This window comes from Halichondria panicea, chromosome 3 (assembly GCF_963675165.1).
Source record: "Halichondria panicea chromosome 3, odHalPani1.1, whole genome shotgun sequence".
In the NCBI taxonomy this organism is placed as follows: Eukaryota; Metazoa; Porifera; class Demospongiae; order Suberitida; family Halichondriidae; genus Halichondria; species Halichondria panicea.
Genome location: NC_087379.1, coordinates 3,585,106 through 3,608,256, shown reverse-complemented (window position 1 = coordinate 3,608,256; position 23,151 = coordinate 3,585,106). Strand labels below are relative to the sequence as shown.

At 41.9% G+C, this 23,151-nt stretch overlaps 2 long non-coding RNA genes and 1 pseudogene across 6 annotated transcripts; 1 reads left to right on the top strand and 2 right to left on the bottom strand.

The window, feature by feature from the left end:
• Positions 1 to 1,727: 1,727 nt before the first annotated feature.
• Positions 1,728 to 4,365, bottom strand: LOC135332870 (uncharacterized). 5 transcript variants are annotated; one of them, XR_010393664.1, is made up of 8 exons: positions 3,723 to 4,365; positions 3,530 to 3,615; positions 3,302 to 3,394; positions 2,948 to 3,115; positions 2,417 to 2,819; positions 2,179 to 2,341; positions 2,026 to 2,115; positions 1,728 to 1,966 (listed from the first exon to the last, which is right to left on the bottom strand). It is a non-coding gene; the product is annotated as an uncharacterized LOC135332870 (long non-coding RNA). The 5 variants fall into 5 exon arrangements; XR_010393661.1 differs by having other exon boundaries at positions 2,026 to 2,341; XR_010393662.1 differs by having other exon boundaries at positions 1,728 to 2,115.
• Positions 4,366 to 5,012: 647 nt separating this feature from the next.
• LOC135332869 (uncharacterized) lies at positions 5,013 to 7,392 on the top strand (annotated as a pseudogene).
• A 7,456-nt stretch (positions 7,393 to 14,848) lies between these two features.
• LOC135333541 (uncharacterized) lies at positions 14,849 to 18,331 on the bottom strand. Its single transcript, XR_010393966.1, has 3 exons — positions 17,085 to 18,331; positions 16,886 to 17,032; positions 14,849 to 15,247 (listed from the first exon to the last, which is right to left on the bottom strand). It is a non-coding gene; the product is annotated as an uncharacterized LOC135333541 (long non-coding RNA).
• Positions 18,332 to 23,151: the final 4,820 nt, after the last annotated feature.

The following is a 23,151-nucleotide window of genomic DNA, read 5'->3' as shown; positions in this document are numbered from 1 at the left end:
GTAAACCACAGCTAGCTGTACTTGAGTTGACACTCTCGTTTGCATACACTGTATAGGTTTGAACAGCGTAGTTTTACATGTGTTCAATGAGGTCATGTCCTTTGTTCACTTATTCAAAGTTCTTTGAACTTCACCACTGTGTAGTTTCACATGTGTTCCATGAGGTTTGACTCAGCAGTGTTTGACTCTGTCTATAGCCTATTCCTCTGAGGTTACGATTATTCTACTCTGCTTAACAAACACCCCTTCCTTTTCCCCCAGCCCCTAATTATGCATGGCTATAGTTATACCATGAACTGAGGATAAGCAACACCATATAATTCCGAATCCACCGTGGTTAACGTGGTTAAGCAAAGCAAACATGAAATTTTGTTCTTATGATCGTGAAAATTGCTACGCAATGTCAGTTCCAGTGCACATGTTTGACCAGTGCACATGTTGAAGATCTTGCTAGGCTATGTCAGTTCCATTAATCGCACTGCATGGGCCTGTGCAGAAACTTAGCGCCTTTCCTAGAGAGACGTTCTCATTATTACCACCGATATGTAGTGCAGATAGCAGATATGATTGTAGCGATTAAAAATAATATTCATGCATACAGGAATAATTATAATGATACTTTGCTAGAAATCAAAGGCAGAGATACTTACTTTCAATGTTGTTGAGCAACATCAAATCATCATGAAGGTCACCCTCACTTGTTCAGAAAACATGTCAATCACCTGGAAAGATGATGAGCCATTTGCTTTCATTCCCTCTGATTGAGTGTAATCTCTCGTAGGTAGCGTGTGTTTTCTGTATAAATTCTGTGTAGATATCATTAATGATGCTGAGTAGAGTTGTAACTTTAAATTATTGAGGTTTTCTCGGGAGAAGGTACATTCTGTGACAACTACTGGATACCAACTTGTGAATCTGGATTGTATTGCTCGCAGATTTCACCCCAAAGTTTTATGGTTTGCATATCAGTTACTTGAGTTACTTGTACTTGTATCTGTGCGGCTGTAGTGACTGTACCCTGTCTAAAGTTTAGAGTTTGGGTTTTATGTTTATGAGGAGAACGTGTTGAGTATGCCAGGGTACATGTAGGCTGTTTGTGTTCTTGGGAATTTCGTGCCAGCCAATACTTAGGTTGCCACGAGCAAATTTTTGCTGGTAGTCTAAATTATACAATGATAAGACACGTATTGGCCGCGTTTTGGCGAGGCAATAGGCGAGCCAAAAACCGAGCCGGCGGGACAAAATCTCTTAAAATCCAATAAGCGGGCCACATGGCGGGCCGAGAAAGAAAATTGTTTCAGAGTGGATATACGAAGTGCTACCGATGAACGTGCTGATTGGAACGTGCTGAAGCCTTACTGCCGAGTTTATTGACAACGCTTTGATCACAAATGTGAGCTCTACCATCGCAGTGATAATGGAGCTTTTGACACGTGAGTTCCTTCACGAGGTGTTTCAAGTTGGCCACTTAGTAATGTTGGCCACTTAGTAATGTTTCATGAAATATTAGAAAAAATAGGCTTGAATTATAAGAACGTTTTTTGTGATGTAATCATGTAATCATGTAATCGTTCTTTAATACGTCACTGCTGTGACTGCGCACACAAATTAACAACAATATGGTTTTGCGCAGGCCAAACATACCTCGTGGTTTTGTTATCAAACAATCATGCAATGAGTGGTTACTTTGTAGGAAGCACGTAATGCGCTAACTTTTTGCAGTGAGATATGCAACATCAAATATTGATTAAAATGTACAATGACATTACAATTCACAGGAATGATAGAAGCGCACAAAGCAGCCTTAGAGAGACTGTGTAGAGTGTGTGGGACAATGTGGGAAAAGCCTCTAAAGCTAAAGGGAAAAGGACTACCAAATATCAGTGTTCAGAAAATGCCAGCGAACTATCGGACACATTTGGTCTTCTGATAATCCCTCCATCCATCCTCAATGCTATTGTCATCCCTGTAGAAATATAACGTATTTCACCAAGCGTGCAAAAGCAAACAAAACAGACTACAAACCCAGTGGGTTGATCAGTGGGTTGCACGGCTATTTCAAAAGCAGGCAGACCACCCAACATCTCTCCACAGGCTATTATTAAACACATGGACCTGAATGAATTAAAATGTGACTTGTGCTCCTCGTGCTGAATGCTGCTGGCTGCCAGAGCTTACTAAAAGCCGAATCCCTTTGTTGTCCCTGATCATGTGTGTCCCTGATCATGTGGCTGATTTTTGCACTGTCAGGCAACCTCCCCTGGCCTTCATTCGAAGTCTGACCACAACATGTGATCTTGTAACACGGAGTCTGTCATGCGATCCTGAACAATCTCAAACACTACAATTAACAATTACAGACAGGAGGACAGGTATAATGAATACAATATGCACTGCACAAAACAGTAAAGAGTACCTTCTGGGCAGGCAAGTTCTCGGACTGTGCGGCGTCGTTCCTCTGAACTTAGACATCAGAGGAAAAGACATCAGATGGGGATGAGTGTACTCAGCTGGCAAATGAGGTGACTGCTAAGCTCCGAGAGAAAGGGAGTATCAAGATATCGATTCCTGCCAGGGCAATGAAGGTGGACCTGCACCTGGCAGAGAACAAGACGAGGAGGCAAGTTTAAACTACAAGTACCTTCATATTCACCTTATTGGAATCAGGTGGTTGAAGCAGTGGGGAGTCGAGATAGCCTCAGAAAAGAAGATGCGGGCAGAATCGGAGCAGTACGTAGGGGAGTTAGTACCGAGTTAACGTCCATGATGGTCACAATACCATTGAGATTACGAATGTTCCTATGGCGTACGTCAAGGATCTGTGGCAGAAGATAGAGGACATGTTGTCAATGAACGACAACGACATCACAGGGTAACGAATACCACATGCATGTACACAAGTAAATAAAAGTGCACATCATACTATAAACAGGGTACACCGTCTCACCTGGCATGAAGGTCGTATCCCTAGTGATGAATTGTGGGTCAAGTTTGGGGAAGGAGGAAGCTTCAAGATGTCCTTCCAGATCGTCAACGTGGTGTTCTGCATGTTTGAAGCGTCTGACAACCCCGTCAACCTCAGAATTGCCCAGATTGAAGACCTGGAGTCTAAAACCTGGAGGTGATACACACAACACCACAATAATAATTATTGTGCTATAACATCATTACGACACATTGCCATTGCAGAGGGAAGAAGATCAAAACATTTTTGAGTGGCGACTACGAATTTTTGTGCCATATGTATGGCCACATCAGGTACTATGATACATGTACAGGTTTCAACAAAGAAACATCTTACTTCTGAAAACAGGAAAGTACTGCTGCATTTGGTGCCTGGTTACTTCTGATCAGCTCTGAGACCCACCCCAGAGTGTTAGGACTTTGAACGCAGCTGGAGCAGAGGCAAAACAGTACAATAATGTTGTACGACAACCCTTCTTTCCTGGGATACAACTTACCAATGTAAATTACAGGTTACAATATATATACGTGTACTATGTATACACATACATGTAGGTATGCCCACCTGGCCTTCATATTTCCCTCGGCATTTTCCTTGAGAATGAATGCCATGAGCTGGAGATGATGGTGGCTAGTGAAGACTGTTGAAGACTGTGCAGAGAAAGGTTATGGTCACTATGCACAAGCGTGATATGAGTAGGTATATATATAAAGTGACAACTATAAAACTAAATGAAAACATAGTCAGATGAACTCACCTGATAACACTTCTCTTCTCTTCACTCTTTTCGAGGAAGATGAGGATCCACAAATTGTCAAAAAAGCAGAAAAACTAGTACGTAAACGTAAACATCACTACTTCAGACAAAAGAGTACCACCTAGCTGAAGCAGAGATTGCAAAAGAAGTATGTAATCCAATAGGTATGTAATCCAATAGGATCGTATGCACGAAAGCATAAGTTGGGTTGCTTACATACGGCCCAAGTACCGCTCTTCACTAAAAGCAAAGCAATATTTCTTGTGGGTGTTTGGAAATATCAGGATATTGCCAAATATTTTCTTAGACCATTAATTTTATCGAAGACCTAAAACTAAATATTACGATGCACTCGTTTCGGGTAGCATGTCATTTGCTTACAGGATTTGTAGATCTTGTATGGTGACAACAGAAGAAGCTCAAACATGCTTTAATGAAAATGACTGTAAACTACGCACACCGGAGGAACACACCGGAGCTTCTTACTGGTCAGTCAAACGACCGAAACTCAATAGAGTATGGTATCAACCGGTTGTGCATGGCTTTTCAGTAATGTACAAATTTCAGTACATCAATTATTCCGGGAATTATTCCGGGCTTATCTTACCTGGGCTTATCTTACTCAAAATATTTTTTGATAACGATACAGTGGGAAAGGAGTTCATATGGTACAATTGAGGGAGTTGTACAATTGAGGGAGTTGTACAACTCAAGTGCTTGCTTTCCCACTGTATCGTTATCAAAAAATATTTTGAGTAAGATAGCTCAGGTAAGATAAGCCCGGAATAATTGATGTGAAATTTGTACGTGAAACTGGTACCAAACTTAGGCGAAGTATTATAACCTTGGTTAGGAACTTTACATTACACATTGGTGACAAGATTCCACGAGATGATAAGAACTGGCTGAAAATATTATGGCTTAATGTACTGTCTTCAGCATACTCCAAGGAAACTGAAATTGTGGCAGATAAAAGAATTGTACCCTGATCTACGGATGTTTGATAAAGGCTACAGTACATGAGTCTCTGTCATTTGATAAGCACCAGGCCTGCATGCCTCACTCGTGTACTGCATGTAGGCCTAGTACTTATCAAATGGCTATATAAATTGTGCCTCCTATACAATTAATAATCAGGGTGTGTGTCATGTGTAGCAATTAACCTTATACCGTACGTTGAATGCGACCCTTCACCATCATCCTCAATGACTTTCATAGTTAGTTTTGCGGCCTGGTTGCATTTGCATTTGATTGCATTCCATTTGATTGCATTTGATTACCAGGGTGAACACATACACAATAAAGTATACATCTACTTTATAAATACAACCTAAGTACATCGTACTACTTTATATAATTATGAAGTACAGACTACTTTTATAAAAGTACAATCTACTACTACTTTATAAAGTTACATGAGATAGCATGTGATCAGCATGTGAAGAAGAGCTAGTGTGATCCTGACTCCACAAGACATGGCCACAGGCGGTACAAGTGATAACTCCTCCATAGCACAGGCTCTAGCTTGGAGCACTGCTTAATAACCAATCTCAAATGTGTCCTTATCCATCCTTCCTGGGCCTTCCAATTCAGTGATAAATGATGATTGTACCTGAGCGTGATTGTACCTGAGCGTGTGTAAGTAGACTAGCTACTAGAAACTTTGCTGTAATAATAGTCACAATTTCCTTCTTTAGTCGGCCAATATTCTGCCATCTTTTCTAAGCCATCTTTTCTAAGCCAAAAGAAGTGTACCGAAAAAGGCGAAGGTAGTGCGCGAAGGTAGTGCAATCATGGGACAAAGACATAGTATGCCTTCCCCAGAGTAGACGCAGTTCTTCCTGTTCTACATCTGGTGGCTTTACATACCCACGAGGTCAATACCGAGCAGATCTAGGACGGATGGGACTCATTGGAAAAATTCATCTAAGTTCTGACATGGATGAAGAGGCCGTGAAATATGAGATTTCCCATTTGCACATTTGCATTGCTGCTGGTGAAGGTAGTAAGTGTTTGATGAGACCATCTCAAAGCGACAACGGACAGGACAGCAAGTATCGCGTCTCGCTGGACAAAAAGGAACGATGTACCTACTTGCTCGGGCAGATGTGCCTTCTGTGAAGGTCAGTATGTGAAGGTCAGTATGTGTATTGTGTGGCGTTTTTTCTAGAACAATATATTATTTTATGCCTAATTATCTCTAGGACCCTAATTATCTCTAGGATGTACTTGATGAGGATGTACTTGATCCCCTTCAACGAGTAGTCAACAACCTCAGGTTGACCAAGAAGCAATCGATACCCAGCGAACGAGGCATGAAGATTCATACAGGTTAGATAATCTTATTGTGAGCTACGTATGTGGGGCTTGACGAAGATGGATTCAGAGAGTGACAGTGACCTCAGTGACCTCAGTGACTTGCCAGACATCGATCTGTCGATCTGTCAAAAAATGAGAGGTGTAAAAAGTATGCGTCTAGAGGACACTATCCGCTCTGAATTTTTACCATTCATCACGGGTCATCCACCACCAAACGACTCTATGAGAAAATTGCTGGCACTACCCGCAAGGCTAGGTGGATTAGGAATACCAGACGCCTCCTCCCGCTCAGAGGACGAATTCAATGCTTCCATCAAGATCACCACCCCTCTGATAAACCTAAGGGGTAGTGAACCCACCTGGCTTTGCGGACCAGATAACTGCCAAACGCGAGATCCAGCGTGACCGAAGGGAGCACATGACGCAAGCTGCATCCACCCTACAAGAGGAAGTAACCCCTGAGCTCTCTAAAGCTATGGACCTCGCAAGCCAATCAGGTGCCTCGAGCTGGCTGACTTCTCTGCCAATCAAGAAACATGGCTTCTGTCTCCACAAGGGTGCCGTTGATGCCATGGCCCATGGCCCTACGCTACGGCTGGACACCCATCAAGACCCCCACACACTGTGCCTGTGGCGCTGCGTTTGTTGTGGATCATATACTTTCTTGCCCACGCGGTGGGTTTCCTTCCCTGCGTCACAATGAAATAAGAGATTTAACAGCGAGACTCTTAACTGAAGTATGCAATGATGTGCAAATTGAACCAGAGCTTCAGGAGATCACCACAGAGACCATGTCCGGGAGAAGCGCAAATACCACCATAGGTGCTAGGCTTGATGTTGCTGCCAGTGGTCTCTGGGGAGGCAGACGCGAGAGAACCCTGATGGACGTCAGAGTCTTCAACCCTTTTGCTCCCTCAAATCGCAACACAACCCTAGACCAATGCTTCAGAAAGCACGAGAGGGAAAAGATCCGTGCATACGGACAAAGGGTGAGAGAAGTGGAGCATGCTACTTTCGTCCCCATTGTGATGTCTGCGACTGGCAGCCTTTCAAAACAAGCTACAAACTTCTACAAACGACTGGCCTCCCTGCTAGCAGAGAAATGGGACCAACCCTACAGCACCACCCTGTACTGGCTGAGATGCTCCCTCTCTTTCAGCCTGCTCAGGTCCGCCATTCAATGCATACGTGGCGCTCGTTCATCAAGAGGCCACGCTATGAAGATGTCACCTGTGGACCTGGTTATAGCAGAGGCCAGCTTGCAGCAAAACTAACAAACTAACTGTTCACCTCATGTACACACTATTTTACATACACTGTTCTTTGTTTTATTATTTTTTATTATACTATTATTTACTTGCTTCCACCATAAAGGTGTTGTTTACTCCCAAAAAAAAAAAAAAGTATGCGTCACATGCTCAATTTTCTTACTTACAGCTCCTCGTAGCATTTGAGGTAAAACATATCTTGCTACAGCACCAGAAACGAGTTCTGTATGATGTTGATGAGGAAGGATATCAAAGGATAAACATACGACATTCATGTCTCTAAGCACTTCATGTCTCTAAGCATTCTTTCTGTGTCAAAAAGCTCATTCGAGTTAGTGTTGATGAATGTACAAGCACTGGCAGACAACAAATTCTACCTTGTTGGAAAAAGGCTGTTGCCGACTTCATTGTGTTTGGCAGAGTCTACGTTGTCTCAAACAGGCAAGTACTGGGACGCTATGTTTTAATTTCAGGTTTGCTCAGCTACAGCAAGTTTTCAGAACCAATGATTATTTACTAGCGGTTATGCAAAACCAACCTGTCAAGTAACCCTCAAAGACAAAGACCAACTGCTGTTTGGCTACATAACGATTTATTCCATACTCAAGAAGGGTATTGTCGACACTTTGGAAATGAATGGTTTGATTACAATGTACCGCGACAGCATTTGGGGTCTACATGCTTCATCGAGTAGTTTTGATGTGACGCCTGACTATCTAGTGTACTCTGACAATGGCCGCACAAAGAAGTGTATACTCATGGTCCGTGTATACTCATGGTCCGACTGAATGCAAAGGTTAGCACCAGATATAATTATAGTGGTGGCATGCCATGTGTATGTATAGAAAAATAGGAAATAGGAAAATAACACAATGTCATGTAGCCATCATGCCAAACTTGATATTATAATTATTGTCCTACAGATCGAAATGATGTCACCCTCCCTCACATTCTGCAATTCTTAACTGGGTCGTCTAAGATTCCAGTAGCCAATGATTCGATTTACTAATGATTTACTAATACCAAGACAGACTGCCATTCGTGTCAACATGTGACATCGCTATTACTTTTCCAAGATGTATGGGGTTCTGTATTCTTGCGAAGCTTTGGTACATGTTAACTCTTTTTCTTGAACCTTAAACCAATCTTCTATATAATTATGTAACACAAACCAGTAGTCATTTTATGCTTCCAAAAATACTCTTACCAGGAGTTAAAATGGCTGACAGACGTCTTGTGATGACAGACGTCTTGTGAGCTTTCAGTAGCCCTTTTTTTTAACATCTCTACCCTGCATATAGTTCAGCTACAGTAGACTGCAACTGCATTTCAGCTGGACTTCTAGCTCATTCTAGCTGGATCTATAATTAATGAGCAAACGGTTTACCGTAACCTTAACATTAACATCAGACTTTTTGTGATCTGAAATAGTAATCTGAAATAGTAATATAAATTGCAATCACCTCCTGTTGCATTACGAAGCTACATTACGAAGCTAATGTTAATGTTGCTGTTTCTAAAGATTTCTAAAGAAGAGGCAATAGAAATAGAAAACACAACGAAAGAACAAGCTGGAAACGATAGATGGCGAAAAGAAAGAAAGAAGCGGCTAACAGCATCAAAGGTGATACTGAAAATGAGCAAACAAAGTAAATCTATAATACGTTTCGTGGGAATAACGCTACCAGATATGGAATGGAGATGGAGCACGGACACTGCTCACCAGTAAAGAACTAAGTGCACACAAATAGACTGTGGTCTTTCCGTTTCTCTTGACAACCCATGGTTAGCGGCAACGGTATAGTCCAAGATCCCAGTGACCAAACAAAAGGGATACTTGAAATAAAAAACCCTTTCACTAAGAGAAGTATGACGTTGTCTGAGGCCTGTCACAGTGGTTCACCTGAAAAAGAACAAACATATCAGCAACACGACTACTATTATCAAATCCAGTGCCAGCTATATTGTACGAACAACGAGTAGTGCGATTTTGTTGTCAGGACAGATGGAATTTACCAACAGACTGAACGCTTTTTATCAAGATGCTCTACTGCCTGAGCTTGCTTGTCCTAGTCCTAGATTAGGAATAGGTGCCATCTCTACCTACATCCCACTCTGGACAGTAACAAATACTAGATCATCAAGGACATAAATATAATTATGGTACAGTAGAACCTCGATTATCCGGACACCTTGGTTCCAGAAGCAGACCGGATCCAGAAGCAGGCCGGATAAGTGAATATGCCGGATAATTGAATAGATAAACCACGCCTTGATCCACCCACTTTATTGATAAATAGCAGTGCCACATGGTTGTCTGCGACGATAAGCAGGCATGTCTCCATGGTAACAGCTGCAATAACAGCTGCAATGCGCATGCGCATTTGAGGGACCAGTGATAACAAGAAAACTGCCAAGCCGGATAATCGAGGTTCTACTGTACTTGCTTACCTGTACGTCACTCAATGATTTTCATCCTCTATATATAGACTGTGGTAACTGTGGTAGCTCTCACACCTAGCTATGGAAGCAAAAAAGAACTCTGTCTGTATATACTGTGTAGGCCACGTGTACCCCAGTTTGCTGTAGTGCTACAAGGTGCGAGGAATACACAATTGTTGTAGTATTCATGAGTGACTCTAAACTGCGTGGGCAAAACACTAGACCGTAACCTTAATTTGTCACAGCCTCGATCGACGTGAGCCTGGTATTTACTGCTTAATTTATTATTTACCGTAGAAAAACGAGGCTACCTCTCTGTAGACAGAGACAGCTAATCCAGGATCAGGATCGGGATACACACACTCCAGGCAACAAGTCAATCTCACAAGAAATTAGTTAAACCTGTGGGTAAAAAATAAATGTGGATAGTACAGTACTCAGGCGACCAGGCGACAAGTTCCTCGGAGATACCACGTACTTACTCTGTGACCAATACTCCTTCCAGATCAAACAGCTACACCAACACTTTGAAAAGTGCACTAGAAAGGGAGAGCTGCGGTACCCACATAAACACAGGCACTCCAGCTGCTTGTGTTTTCCAACGAGAGCCATTACAACTTGGACTGTTTATGAAATCATTATAGATATCAATGTTTTACAACTACTGATAAATATACTACAATTTACGGTAATTCTGGCGCATGCGTTTACCAGGCCATGTAGTGAAATTTGGAGTGTCAACCACACGGATGGATGAATTCATCATGCTATTGTCATTGACATCCCGACATCAAAATTGGTGACCAATTTTTGTGAGTTGAGACCAATCAGTGTTAAACTCTATATTCGTCATCATGTATGTGTATCATGTATGTATATCACTGTATGTCTTATCATGTCTTATCATGAGAATGTCCGCCTCTTAGATTTCATTGCTCAAGTTACCTGTGATCCTCAAGCTAAGATTGCCTGAGCAGTCAATTATATTGAGGACAGTTCGATAGGACAGTTCGATATCACCAATGGCAAAGTAATGACCGAGTCGAAAAAGTTGAAGTCTTGGGGACAGTGGAGGACGCCTACGTTAAACGCAGACAAGTAGCATCGCTGAAATCAAAATGCGATGGTTAGTAGTAGCCTCGATCCCAGGCCGCACTTCCCACTTCACTTAGGGAAGTGGGCCTGGTATCGACTGCCTGCGCATGCGCCCCGGTATCTGGGGGCTTTGGATAACATCGTATATTATATTCTTAGTAAAACTATGACATAACAATGAAGGGAAGTGGATTGAAGGAAGTAGATAGAAAGTTCGATTGAAGGTTTCTAGCCCATTCCTACTAGCCTGCTATGTTAAAAAGAGTCTGAAAGGAGGTGCCATGTGAAAGTCTACTATACTACTGCTACTGATTCTATCAGAAGAAAATAGCAGCTACACAGCTCTGTCTCTAGCTAGCTACTCTGTATTCAGTATTATAGTACGGTAAAATATCCAATAATTTGGCGCATGCGCAAGTAGTCGATAGGCAAAGAGCAGCCCACTGGCTGCATATGCATGGATCGGCGATTTGGTTCAGACAACCCTCAACATCTTTAGTGATGGACTCATCTGCATGAACTAAAGATCAAGTGAAATTTTTTCGGTACATCTCATGGAAAGGGGGCACAGCAGTATGGCGAAGCGAACAAGCGAATGTCACAAACGCTAAAGATATTGCCAAACTACAATGTTCAGATTGTACTGTCGCCATTCCTGTCGCCGCTCAGAAATGCGAGAACACATCAGACTCATTGCGTACAAACCAGTGGCAGAGACAAACTAATGTTTGCTTTCGCATTGTACGAACGAAGAATGTACGAACGAAGAAAGTTTCTTCAGAATAACAAGAACCCCCGAACCGACAATGACGTAGACAACTGACGATAAAAGTTCTACACTATGGGAGCACTATGATTCATAGGAGTGGCAATGGGCCAACAAACGTATTCATCCACCGAAAGCAGCTGGCAATAGATGATATTGTGTTAGTATAGTGGTTAGTATAGTGGTCTCACAATTATAAATAGTTTATAATTGAATTACGACAATGCACAGCACACAGCACTAACTCAAAGTATGCCATACACAAGTGGTGCCAAATAATTATGAATCATGCAACCTTAGACATAATTATGTATAGGCTCCCACGGCTCCCACAAGCAAAGCAATGGCACTCAGGCACATAATTATAGAGTTCATAAAAAGATTTAACTTTGGGCACAGAATACACACACAAGCCAACTAAGGACAAAATAATTGTGACCTAATCCTATGTTGGGAAGAAAATGTCCTTACACAAGTTCCCCTGTTACACAAGTTCCCCTGAAAAGGTCAGAATATTATTATACTCTGTACAGTGAGCATAATTCAATTGTAACCGTATAACTTTTGGCAGAGCACTGATAACATTTATTTTACACTTTACATTGCGTATAATTTTAAACGCTGCCAGTACACTTTACAAGCTACGTAGGTAAGCGTATTTTCAGCTAAGAACACCCTAAAAACAGATCCATCGCACTGGCCTTGGCTGGTTGACTTTTCCGTTGGAAACCACTGACACAGTAACGACTACTTTGCTACGAAGTTGAATAAAGAAAACTGTCACTTTTTCCAAGTTATGCATCTTTCTTTGCGAGGCGAATGCGAAAATATCAAACTACACAGGCTATAGGTAGGTGGGAAATCAGCAAGGGTACTTGGGGCTTTGGCTGGTTGACTGGCAGTAGTAAGTTGCCTGCAGAAAACTGCTACTGCTTTGGCTGATAATGAAAGTAATATGAAACCCTTTCCCTTAAAACAAGAATAAAATCTTTAAAAATTCATATATCATGAACCATACATTGAAATGACTTGTAACCTAGTAACTGACCACCCCCACCAATTAGCTACGCACAAATAATATGTATGAGGGCACAGAGACAGGGCACAGAGACACTAAGTAAACTTAGTGTCCTCATTGTTCTCACGGTGACATGGTTCAATCAGGATCTGCAGAAGTTCTCGTATCCCTTTTCCCGGGAAATGTTTTCTTCACCTACACACAGGTTTACAATCCTTTCCAGCTTGTGAAGTAGATAATTAATTAATCAGGTAGTTGATATTCTATTTTTTGTGTATATGTATTGTCCATGTGTTTTTTTGTCAGTGTCTGTTGTCCAGTGCTGAGTAGCTGAAGAAACGAAGTTTCAAATGAAGCTAGCCAAGAGCTAGCTTTGGTCAGTGGTAGATGGATCAGAAACGCTCGCTGAAGGCGTTTTAACCTTTGCTCTGAGCGCTCTGAGCGGCCATTTTGAACGAAATACGATACGTTGGCAAACAAAATATTTTCTTGGAAAATATTCCAGCCTTGAGAAGCACCAGCATTGAGCACCAGCATTGAGAAGCATCTGAAGAGACCAATTGGCGGCACTAGGTGGTCACTTCGCTTGACAACTTCGACTTGGACAGAAAAAATCTGTCAAAGCGAACAGTGAACTAGCGACCGGTATGAACTTACCTAAATCGTCATTCTGCGAACGGTGTATTGCTGGAAAAATGAAAAGATACCCGTTTAAACCAGTGGGAGAAGAGAAATCAGATCGAAAAAACTTGAGATTGTAGGCCGATGACGGAAATATAGGTGGAAATAAATACATTGTTACGTTTATCGACGACTAGGTGCCTGAAGTTTATGACAAGCTCGTGTAGTTAATGACTGTGGCGTCATATGACGGCCACTCTAGTGGTCATTTTCAAAAATGTGTGCACGCTGTGTTGGAGCGCTGTAGGTACCAGCACATGCACATTGAGCTGCTCTTTCAACGTGGTATCTAGGTACGCTTCGTGACCATTTGATAATGTTTCAAGATCTTCGTAGTACAACCTCTAGACAGTGAGAATATCGATGCTTATGGCCTTGTTGAGTGAGAGGACAGTGACTGGGATCATAGCTAGCTACCTCAAGCTAGAAAATATAGAGCCTGAAGCCTGAAGGCCGATGGAACAACTTCATGGATTTTTGATAGATCCACAGATCAATCAAATCGCCAGAAAGAATCACACACACACACTTGCAAGAAAGGATCCTGGCATTACACGCTACAACCAAATTACGGCGTTACTGGCCATGAAATATAGACCCTCGGCTGGTGATTATTATTATAAAGAAACCAGAAATATAATGCAGTGCATATGGTGATGTTGTTATCACAGACTGGAAACATTTGAGAACACTGTGGGTCACAGCCTGAAGTCTCAGAGCTCCAGGTATCAAGCTATAATTCAAGCTTTCTACTTTAATGACCGTGTCCTGATATATTATATCTACAGATTTCTGCTTTCTACTTCAGTGACCCTGTTCCATCGTTCTTGGTTCAGTTATATGTGCAAGTTCTGCTTTTATTAGACAACGAAGCACAACGAAGCTTTAGTAGCGGACCTAGTCACAAGTCGACCGGCCAAGGCCACTCGCAACAGAGGACACCTTACAGCACTAAACTTATCTTGCAGGTCCAGTTGAGCACAAGATTTGTACAACCAAATTATAAAAATAATGTACATTTGTATTCTGTACACACATTGTGCGTACTGATCCACAAATACACACACACACTGACCAAGGCCAGTGTAACTGACAACTGGCATACACAACACACCCCACCCCAGTGACGAAGTGTAACTGACAACAGAGGATACGCTACAGACATGCAGACACACATTACACACATTACACACATTAAACTTATCTCATATCCATATAGGCGCTAGGCAACATGAGCTCATGAGCTTTACCACGAGTGGTGGGCGTTTAATTATGGTGATATTTAAATAGAAACATCTTTTGTTGAAGCGTTTTTATCTGTTTTATCTATGGTTGGTTGAAGCCAGGCGCTGTACAGTACACACTACACACAGACTAGAACCATAATGATAAAAAAAGAAGCTCAGTGTCAAGCAACGACTAAGACAAAAGTGGAAAAGAAGGGGGCCTCTCCGTCAAAACATGGAAGGTCAATCACAAGGCTCAAGGTACAGCGCTCAAGGTACAGATATGAATCACGTACAGATATGAATCACCGCTTAGGAGCTGTTAGGTTCAGCTCCTGGTTCAACACCTGATGCTCAGAGTCTATTAACCACCGTTAGTAATGATGTCCGGTGTCCAGCATCATTGGAATCTCACCAATTAACTTCATTGAAGAAAAAACTACAAAAGGTTATACAAGCCAAACCGAGCACTATCTCAGAACGAACATTGCCCAACTCAGAGACAGAATTTATCATTCTAAAGGAGGCCATGCATGTGCAAGTGTTGAACAATAATTAAAGATGACCTAGAGTGTGTCCTATTAATAACACCACTCTCCCAACTCCTGGCACACCCGGTAGCGATCGCATAGGTAAGGTACGTCCCCTCGTCAACATGATCACCGAGCGCTGTTCTGCAGGTTGACGAGCTCACTGAAGCAGTACCAAACCTGTGAAGAGAGGAATCAAGGTGTGGGTACTAGCAGACAGTCAAAACGGGTATTTTTACAACATGCAAGGGTATACTGCATGCAAGTATATACTGGGTACTGGGAGGGAACGCACACCTGAGAAACAAGGGATAACGAGATCTGACAAATTCTTTGAAGAATCTACACCATCATGTCTACTTTGATCACATCATCCTTGAAGATCTGGACATATACGCATGTGGGACCGCTCGCCTCTGAGTATTGGGTTTCCTGAGGCACTCAGGTAAAAATTACAATAGACCGTGAGTATTGCAAATGCAAATTTTAATGTAAATTCATTATACCCTTACCCTACTATTATAATTCTACGAGAGCACAGCGCAGCTTGCACAGAATACGAGATACTCCAGAAGGACAAAGTCACCGTGACAGCTCCATTTTCCTCAAAACAATTTGCTATCAAATGTGCATGAACTTCAGTTGCAACTGCATTCTGTACTGCCATGTGCTTATCTATTTATGCAAGGATGCACGAGTGATGCACTCAGGAGAGGAGCTACAGCCCACAGAAAACAAGCAGTAAATCCAACCTTCAGTGAACAAAGCTACAGTATGCAGTAAGCTAAGGTATAGGCTGCTTACTGCTTGTTTTCTGTGGGCTGTAGCTCCTGCGCTTGCTCGTGCATCATTCAATAGCTAAACTTCAATTTTGCATGCAGTCTTGCATAAATAGATCAAGCACATGGCAGTACAGTTGCAACTAAAATGATCATTTTCATGCACAGTTTATAGTAAAGTGGGCGTGCACTTCCGTCCCCCAGACTGCTGGAAAAGCTAATTAACTTCCTTCTACCGTTGTGTACCGTGTCCGTGTATTTTCAGGCACTAAGAATGTAGAATAAGAAAGTAGCAATTGGGACCAAAAAGGCAGACGTGGTTATCTGACAAACGTAAAAATATTCGTCGATAGGTAAAAGGACGAAAGTTCTAATGTCGTCAGCAGAAAGAACATTCTGAATATTGTTAAACATTATCAGGTGAGTGTGTATGATAACAAGTTGTCCGTACTCTGTACGAACGAGCACTCAGGAGCACTCAGATTGTAACAAAGCATCACCCTGTAGAGGATCCTCTTGCAATTGACAAGAATGCCGAATCATATTGTCAAGTGAGGTTTTTTTCTAATTATTCCTATGATGTTGTCTTTCCAGAAGTCTTTCAATCACCAGCTGCTCACATACATCTCAAAACGCTTCGGGGTTCAACATGAGAATGAACCTTGCTATTATGGACTGGGTACGTTATGCTGGCTAATAATGTATGTGTGACTGTACATTCATTTGTTTACTTCAGAACGAGAATGTACGTAGAGAGTGTACAAGTGAACGACTGGTTCAGGACATGAGAAGACCGCGGATCGTAGGAGAGTGCTGGGAGAAGCAGCAACATAATTATAATTATATTTTATTGAGTTTGTAGCAACCAGTTGCTTTATGAAGACATATAAAGTAAGTACGTATCCGTGCACATTTTGACTAGCCAATCATTTACATTTTACATAATTAAACAATAAAAGAAGTAGAAGACTGGAAGTCTGTGTCCATCTGGATTCGGAAATCGCTCCTGGAAAAGCACTGTAAAGTGGGCAAAACTTACTCAGTCAGGCATCCCCTTGTCATGTGCACTGGTTTTGGTCACTTTATAATCCGTCCAATACTTGCGGTATAGTTTGAAGCGCTTCACCATATTCCTTGTGACAGGGACCCTCTCCGTTCAAGACCGGAGGATCATACCCTCCGGGACCTAAGGAAAGTACCACTCATTTTATTCATATGTACAGGTTAGTGACATTTACCTTTCTTAGGCCTCGAAGGACCCCAACCGTCCTTGCTCCTGTGCAAAAAATAAGTGATCGTCATCCATATCACGTGATAATTATTGAACTAGAATACTTTCCAGTGTTACCTTCGGATGGCAAGAGTGAGGTCAGGGAACAGCGCAAGCAACTTCTGGAACTCCTCCAGAAAGTGCACTGGAAGATGCTGGCTGTACCGTACCTATAGATGTACATTTTATGTAATGGCCTTCTGTGGTATGCTTGTTCAGCCATTATGTGCTATGTGTTTTGTTTGCTTGTGTAAAAACTTGTGTAAAAAAAACATAAAAAGCCGTTCATATCGTTTGAACGGGCTATGAAGCGGGAAAAGAAACGAGAGTTGTTTACTGATATTTGAATGTTGGAGCTGGGGTCAAAGGTCTGCCCAGGGCATGGGCCTTTTGTACCGCAACAGGCGGAAGTCATTAACCGCGCCTTATAAAGCCAACATGCTCGTTTAAGAAAGAAGATCGTGTTGTGTATATTCTAGCAAGTTTGCCAGAGAGTTACAATGTTAGTAACGAAGAAGAAAAATTCTTGATCGAGTGAGGAAGGTTTGATTGCCCACACCTACAAGAAAAAACCAGATGCCAAAAACCAGGTCATTTTAAAGGAGAGTGTGACGAGTTTGCAAAGCATGCCTCATGGCAGGAAGAAAACAATGGGGGCGGCTGAAAACGAACTGAAGACGAAGGGGGGCTGGTGGTGCAACACGCATTGTCTGTGGAATGGATCCTAGATTCGCCTTGTCAAAGCAGCTCGAACTCTCGAAGGCCAATGACTACTGCACACTTGCTCAGTGTGACAGCAGCTTTCTGACGACTCCACACGGAAGCGGTCGGAAGCAGAAATGGAAGTGATAGCGATAGACCCTGCTGAGAGATAAGATGGTAAATGGCGTTACCGTTTCAACAGATTGTTGCCAATAAACAGTGGCACGCAATGGCTGAATATTCGAAAAGCAGCCAACCATGGCTGACGTCCTGAAGCGAAACTCACCGTCTGTGAACACCCGTTTGCAATCATATCAAGCATACCGTAGAAACTGGATTACTTGACTATAAGCGTATCAGCACATGCTCAACTGCAGGTTTATCTATGAGCTAGTTAGCTACAGTGCTAGTGCAGTTCCTGGTCAATATGAATGTTTTTATAATAATTATGAATTTCAATGATGTAAATGAACTGTAACATAATAGTATGATATAGTAGGGCTTGCTAGCCAGCTTGCGAGTCAGCACGGGTGGGGCTCTAAATGACTGCTTTATAGGCGCATTCTCGAATATAAGCTCTGCTATTGACCCCAAAGCGCATGCGCTAATAATCCAGCGGGCCAGCGGGGGAAGTCAAGCTGACTGGACAGGGGATGTTGGAGATCGGAAATCCACCTCAGGATATGGATTCATGAGGATACAGCGGGAGAAAAGAACTTGAAGATAATCAGTCAGCCATTAATTTTGTTTAGCCAAAAATCATGGACGTCAAACTTACTGTGTTTACTGTCCTTTGGTCAGTTTGAAAAAATTTCGAGACTGAGAAGGAGTGTTGGAAAAGTACTCTCAGTCATTCATCTTTTTGAAGGTTATGTTATCACATGTCTTTACTTTTTGTCCGATTCTGATTGATAAACTTGAATTCTATCAAACTGAAGGTGTGTGTGTGCACAACCATTGATCCCGCTGCCCAGCCAAGTTTTCGTGCGATCAAATCAAGCTAAGTTCTGGCTGACCACACTAAAGTGATGACCGAACGACCTCAGCTTGAGCAGTGATGACTGTTTTGGCAGGGCAGGCTTGACAAGGGGGAGCTAAAATCAAAAAAAAGATCATCTGTTTCCTGCATGGATCATCATATAAACTGGGTGTGGCATGTAACTGTATCAGTGATTAAGGCCGGGGGGTGCTCATGGATCTGCCACTGGTTTGTGTCATTGTACAGTCATTACGATTGTACAGTCATTACGGTGTACAGTCATTACCTAGCATTGATGTACACTCTACGGTCGCGATTCATAGTTCTTTATTCATAACACTGAATTCATAGCTCGACGAGCCTTTTCCTCTGCTTGATGTTCACACTCTTATGCCTGACCAGAGGAGGTACGGATTATGAACTTGTGCATAAATATCAAGACTGTGTAGGTTGATAATTTGGTATCAAATACACTTCCTAAAATCAGGCTAGCTATACCAATTTCAACCATAATTATTATTGTTTTTAGTTTTAGAGTGCATGCATTTAGGTGCCAACTTAGTTTTATGCTTGTCTCTTTATGGCTGTCGTCATTGGAATGCATTTTTAACGACTAGGAAATAGTACCTTAAACGAGACCTTAAACGAGTCCTCTCATAGCAATATTATGTGTTCATAGTTCTATTGTGCTTTTCCTCTGCTGTACTGTACCCGTACCCTAATGATATTCAAAGCACTCTTGTGAATTAGTGAACTGCTGTACTGTACTGTATCCCCCCAATAATGATATCGATAGTAATATCATGTGTTAATATCATGTGTTTAGTAATATCATGTGTTCTCATGTGGTTAATTAGGCTGTATACTGATATTCATAGCACCATACTGCTTTGATATGCTGTACACCCCCAGCACATAAAGATATTCATAGCAGTGGTCATTCATAGCAGTGGTTGTAGCCCTCGGTATCGCTACTGCCCTCTGGTGATTTGCAACAACGCATTTTTTGTGTTACCGCATGCATAATCAACTGGTTAGTGTGTCACCCAAGTGTTGGGGGCCACAAATTCAAACTAAAGTGATGACCACAGTGATGGGTCTATGTCAGTAGCCTCGATCCCAGGCCGCACTTCCCACTAGGGAAGTGGGCCTGGTATCAACTGCTTGCGCATGCGCTCCTGGTACATCTATGACATCACAACGAAAGGAAGTGGATTGAAGGAAGTAGATTGAAGGAAGTAGATAGAAAGTTCGATTGAAGGTTGCATTCTTTGATAGCTACCCTTAGCCTGCTATGTTAACAAAAGATTAACAAAAGACTCACAGCCTGCAACAGTGTGGATGACGATCGTCTGAAAGGAGTGACGGCTGATAAGACACCCTACCTTTGGCTCCTATACTACTGCTATCAGAAGAAAATATAGCAGCAGCACAACAAACCTACACAGCTCTGTCTCTAGCTAGCTAGCTCGACTTTTAGGATCTGATGTATCCACGGGAAAAAAATCCAATAATTTGGCGCGCGCAAGCAGTCGATCTTCAGTAGGGTAATGACAGTAGCCTCCTTCACCGGCCTTTGAAAGAAGACTAGGTGGCTGTAAGGTTCGTGTGGTTGATTGCTCTGCATCTGTACTGTACCCCCCCCCCAGTTCATCCTCCCACAGTGTGGGAGCGGCTTTTGTTCCCGACTTAATGCTCGCGCTCCCATAATGATATTCATATGTCTACGGCAACGTCCTTAGATATTGCTTTTGATGCTGTGGCAATAGCAAACAGCCCAAAATCGCTGGCCCCCTTCTGTTGTTGAATATGCATAATATAATTTTCTTTCCTTTAATTTATAGAACATAAGGTCAGCAGAGTTCAATCCAATGGTTGACTTTTTGATAAGTTAAGGACTCTTGATGGACCTCAATGGTACGTGTACACTGTAGTGTTGGTGCAGTGACATCAGAATGAGCACCAATCTGAGCAGCTGTGCCACGTCGTCCCCACCCAGCGCCATCATCTACATTGTTGCAAGTAAGATCGATAAGTAGAGGATTTCCATCGGACATTGTTCGCACAACGGGTGGCAACTCAATGAAGTTTTGTAGCACAGCACAAACAATAAGTGAGTGAGTTGGCATGAGTTGGCAATACCAGTGAGGTTGCAGTATCATGATGGAGGATTGTTGAGTTTTCAGTAGCAGAAGTGGGTGAGTTGGCAATAGCAGTATCGTGAGGGAGGATGGGAGTTGGCAATAGCAGGAGGGGGTGAGTTGTCAATTGCAGGAAAGAGTGGGTGTGTAATTTACCGTAGAGTTTGCATCGGAGGGGGTGGTTGAGTTTTCAGTAGCAGAATTGGCAATAGCAGGAGGAGGTGAGTTTGTAATTGCAAAGTCAACAAAAAAAACCTCAGAAACATGGACACTTGTTGTGTTTAATTCATTGCTCAGAGCGTATCTAAGGCAGGCAGGCTAAATGTAATAATTATGTTGAAAACATTATTTTTACATATCAACTTTGTACTATTGTCTTTTTGTTACTATTGTCTTTTTGTAGGAGATTGTACATCAAACTACTGAGAACATCAAACTATCAAGAACATTTACAAGTTAACATGCCATGACAATTGTGCTAATTATTGTTGTGAACAAATCAATTAGGTAGGCAGTAATCAGTATCTCTATCAGTATCTCACCTATCCTAAACTAACTGGATATAAAATAGTTGGGCGGAGCCCGACCGTCCCTGACGGGAGGTAGGGTTTCAAGCCTATGTCAGGATTTGTCTTATATAGTTGCTATATAGTTTTGCAGCCCAATCAGATTGCAATCAGATTGCAGCATGTCTGTGTCACGTCCGGTTGCGCAACCTCAAGCAAGATAAAATTGGTTAACACCCACTTCAGAACAATAATATTCATAGAATAAAATGATTATTCATAGCTGCTTATCAGCGTGTTACATAATTCAGCAAGACAAATCCTGATATAGGGTTGAAACCCGACCTTTGGGGTCCATGGGGTCCATTGACCTTAGTTACAATTATACTTAGCTAGAGTATCTACTACTCAACTAGCCGAGGCTAGTCACTAGGCTAGTGTAGGCTAGATATAGCAAAGGTGTGCACGCATGCAGTGTTCTACTGTAGAACACTGCAAAAGAGCTACTCGTAGCAATCATACTCGTAGCAATCACAGGTCAGCAGCAAAGCTAAGTTAAAAATAAATTGTAGTATTTAATTTCATTGCGTGCGCTAGTATAGTAGTAACCACAAGTAAACAACATTGTGGTTTTGTGAGAATGTCTTCCTGCAAAAGAAAATCAGGTAGCTACACAAACTAATAAATCAATAGAGCCTGAGAGTATTTTACGTAAATCTAAGGATAAGCAAATCGAGTAAAGCAAGATCTGTTGAGTCAGAGGCTGTGATCAAGATATTGTTGACCGTAGAACGCGTACTAAACCAATTGATGTTGTTATTGACGAGTTTATGGCAAAGTGTACTAGCTGCCACAGGATGTTATACAGGCATTCCTTCCAAGTATATGTTTGTAAAACCTCCATTAGTGTAAAACCTCCATTAGTAGAGGTGTACTACCTGTTCAAGCGAAAGCTAATGGTATAGAACTAGGACAATGAGCCTGACGAGTTAAAATGTTTGAATGCACTAGAGCGTGTCCCGTTTATGAAGATGGTAGCATTGCCAACTGGAAAGCAAAACTGTATTCATGGACCAGCTGTTAACCAAATAGCTGTTAACTAGGGTGCTCACAATGAAAAATCAACCTCACACAAACCAAAAATTTACTCTACCTACATTCAAAGACCACATACCTGACTAAGACTGTGCAGCAGTTTTTGTTTTGGGCGTCTAGTTTTCGAGAAAATAATTATTGAAACTTTCCAAAATAGCTTTCTTTTAATTAGAAATATGGTAATAATTATGTAATTAAATTTTTAATTTGGGAATTGAGCGCTGTTTTCAGCACTGGAGGCCCTACAGACAAGCAGGAAGGACCAGATTGTGCAGTAAGCTTCACTGCTCCAAGTGAGTGTATGATTTGTCTGCTGAAGTGGAACTTGGTAGTCTATCAAACTATCAACTCTGTCTAGAAGATTAGACCACTAGCCCAGATGAAAAGCAAACTTGTTAAGCCTTGATATTTGGGTGAAGTAGTAAGTGTATCCCTACCTTACATTTGGGTATGTGAGGATCATCTAACTGTCTTATATGTGGAAGATACAACTTCTTGTATAATGCACCCACACGTAAATTATGCTACATCAGCAATTTCACCAAGTGAGATAGAATGCCCTAAAGTTGGTTGCATTTGCATAAGTTAATTAAAATCGTTGAGTCCATGAGC